The sequence below is a fragment of the Aethalodelphis obliquidens genome, unplaced genomic scaffold (genome assembly GCF_003676395.1).
Source record: "Aethalodelphis obliquidens isolate GAN/ISIS:26980383/991018 unplaced genomic scaffold, ASM367639v1 scaffold2, whole genome shotgun sequence".
NCBI classification, from domain to species: Eukaryota; Metazoa; Chordata; class Mammalia; order Artiodactyla; family Delphinidae; genus Aethalodelphis; species Aethalodelphis obliquidens.
In genome coordinates, this window is record NW_020837946.1 from 66,967,908 (window position 1) to 66,971,367 (window position 3,460).

Genomic DNA, 3,460 nt, shown 5'->3' on the forward strand with positions numbered 1-3,460 from the left:
TTTTGTCAAACAAGAAGCCTGAAACCATCAAGTCTGAGTGCAGAGACAGTCTGCCTGCTCTGTCAACAGGATGAAAGTGAGTCTCGGGCTTTTTTAATTACAAGGATAACATGTTCGCTCATCTAATAATGAAGACGGTTAGCAATTTTAAATTTTAATAATCAATTACTGAAAGTAATTCTCCATTAAACCACAAGAGAGCCATTATATCTCAAAAGATGGAACATGCTGTATGTAACAGTAGCAAATCTTCTATTTTTAAATATCATTAGGGAATATCTGATTGTTTCATTTCTCTGCATTTCTTTTACCTTTTTCCTCATGCAGACCATCTCATTTTCCGCAGGAAGACAGCACATGATCTTATAAATAATAAAAGAAAACCCTTGCAAGACTTGATCCAGGGGTGTGAAATATGTGCTAAGAATGTAATTTATTTCAGTCTGGCATATTTTGACTGAATAATAAGGAAGGTGACTAATTAATATTATACTATGCTGTGGGCAAGGCAGCACAGTGGGCTAATCCATGCTCCTTTCACCTCTGGAGACCCACATGCAAGCCTTAGAGGAGTCACAACTGCTGAACATGGTTTGGGGGAGGGGAGGGGAAGGCATCAGATGTCTTTTCCTGACTGTGGAGACCCCTGTCCATATTCTAAAACCACCCTGAGCATCAGATTCTGCTCTGAGGAGATGAGGGAAAAGACAAATGATTGCTACTTGACTATGGCAATTTGGCTGACTTATATGTCAAGGGGAGATAGCTCCGTGACAGCTCCAGCTGTCCTGCTCAAGCCTGGTTTAGCCAGCTCACATCCCGCTTAAATATTTGGAAATACATGGAGCGAAAGAAAAGGAGTGTGTGTGTGTGTGTGTGTGTGTGTGTGTGTGTGTGTGTGTGTGTGTGTGAATGTTTTCAGGTAGGAGACTGGATAAGGGTGGGAGCACAATAACGAGATGACCAGAAAACAGTGAATTATTTAGAATCAGATTAGCCCTAGGGCTCCACTAGAAGCAGTTGATTCCATTTTTGCAGTATCTGAAGCTCAAAGAGTAGAAAGATACTGTGCTTTATTTCTAAAGCATTTGATTAGCTTTCAGACAATGGGAAGAGGCCACTTTAAATCTAACCAGTGGCACTACACTGGGCACCACCCCGACCACATGGTCTGTGGGGTTGAGGGAACTTGACTGCCCTGAGTACCATAAGCACCAAGGCCAGAGATGAGGTTCTTGTCATCTTGATTGTTTTTCTGGTGGGAAATGTGCCCGTGTTTCTGAACTGCACTGGCCTTTCCAGGGAGCAGTCTCATGCTTCCCTCGGAAGGATTAAAGCAGAAACTCTTCCAAGCTAGGTAGGTCTGGGGTGGGTAACGGGGATTTCACGACACTGATACTTAAGCTGTAGTTCCTTTGTACTTGTTCACAGAAAACTTTAAGTTTCTGAATATTGGAGGGTTCCTGTTTCCCTCTCATTCTACTACTTGGACTTTACTCATCATTAGAGCCATTGCCAGAGAGAAGCTGGTTTGGTGGAGACAAGGGAATGTTGATTCTCAATTTAGGGAGTTCCCTGGGTAAAACTGAAAACTGATCCCAGTACATTGAAGAAAAAGGCTGACCGCTCCAGATTGGTAGGTGGTAGTTTCAATAAGCAAGGGAACTTACATATGAGTCTTGTCTTGAGTGGCTGCAAGATGAGTAGGTCTCTGCACCCACCTGCCAGAGTCCTAAGAGTTTATAGAGAGGCCTTAATGGGGTTCAGTCAGGTAGATGGTCTCAGTAACATCTTATTTTCCCAAGGCTGCATCCTTGAAGTGGCTTTGAGTGCAGGAACGGTGGGCAGAATGTACATTCCAAGGATAAGGGAGGGAGTAAGGAGCTGTTACTTCAGTTGCTGGAGACCAGTTCTTGGGTCACCCTGTGGTCATATCCTCTTTATGACCTCCTCCAACAAGGATATATGATCCACATTGGATAATTTTGGTCTTTGTTAGTGCATCTAAGAGGTGACTTGGGAGGATAAGAAGAAACTATCTGTTGAAGTTCAGGTTCAAATGTAAATTCCAGTTATCTAGTTATGATGACTATTCCATGTTCTACCTATCTACTGTTACTGTGTGCAACTGGGTGTGAGAATGATATATTTTTAAAACTTTGAGACATTTATTTACTTTCCCAGATCACCAATCATGGATTATTATGAGTGAACTGTCATGATTATGAGTGGCTACATCTTATATCTCCTCATAAAAACTTAGCCCTTTTGAGTGACTATAGCGTCCAGTGAAGAATTTCAAGCTTTGGTTGTAGAGTTAAGAGCTCCTGGTTTCATAGCCCCATGCGCCCTCTTTGAAATGGCCTATATATTTTTTAACTGGGGCAGAAAAACCCATCACCACTGTATGACATAGACAGGTTTCAAGAACCAGAAATACTTCTGGCAATGACATCTGTAAATACTGTGAAATGAAATCCACATTAGTGGGCTAAGTTCTGCTTGATATCTTAGTGCATTTTTGTGTGTTCTTCCGTATCCCATTTTCTGTGGAAACAAATCTTATCCTTCAAAAGAGCACATAATAGGAAGTATTGTTTCTTTTATTTTAAATCTATATCTAGAAACAAATCACAGCTCCTTATGCTGTGGGTTAGTGAAGCTGCTATTTTGGGAGCATGTGTGTTACTTCTGTAATGGGTATAAAAATAAGGTGACCCAGGGCATGGAGAATCTAGCCTCATGCTGTCTGCTAACTTTGTTTGGGTTGCTTTAGATTGGTCCCTGGGGTGCATGCAGGTAACTGAGCAACTTACATTGGGTTCTCGGCTATTTGGTTTGGAGGTCAGGCTGTGGATTCCCTCCCCTAGGAATCTTTACTTCTTCAAAGTGGGAGAGAGTCAACTCTTAGTGGGCTCCCTAAGGAATATCTGATACTCCATAGATAGTTGGAGGGAAAGGGCAGTGCCAAATACCCCTTACATCCCCAGTGGTATTTGGGTTGTTGTCTAGAGGTGGAAAAAGTCATCCATGGCATCACCGAAGGCAGAATTCTATTCCATGGAGAAGGTGGCAAAGTCAGCAGGGGGCCACTCCAGGGAATCCTCCACTGCTTGCTGTGAAGCAGAGAACAGAATAAGGTCAAAGCCTAAGGGAGGTCTACTCTAACACCCAGTGGAGGGATGCAGAGGCAATCAGGTAACCTTGCTAGAAGGCTTGGGGCTAGAATCATAAAAAGTTAGGAGAAACGTTTAAGGAAGCTCTAGCTCTAGGCTCCCAGATTACTGATGAGAATTGGAATGACTCCTGAAGATCAAACAGGTAGAGAGCAGCCCTACTTACACCAAATCCTAGGACCTCTGATTCAAAGCAGTAGGTTTGCTGCATTACAAGATTGTGTACAATGAGGTAAATGATTTTTCAGTGAGGTGCAATGCAGCTAGAACCTGAAGTGGAGAGG

At 42.7% G+C, this 3,460-nt stretch overlaps 1 non-coding gene across 1 annotated transcript; it reads right to left on the minus strand.

Moving 5' to 3' along the window:
* Window positions 1-2,237: 2,237 nt before the first annotated feature.
* LOC113605273 (small nucleolar RNA SNORA25) lies at window positions 2,238-2,366 on the minus strand. Its single transcript, XR_003427136.1, has one exon. It is a non-coding gene; the product is annotated as a small nucleolar RNA SNORA25 (small nucleolar RNA).
* Between the last annotated feature and the right edge of the window lie 1,094 nt (window positions 2,367-3,460).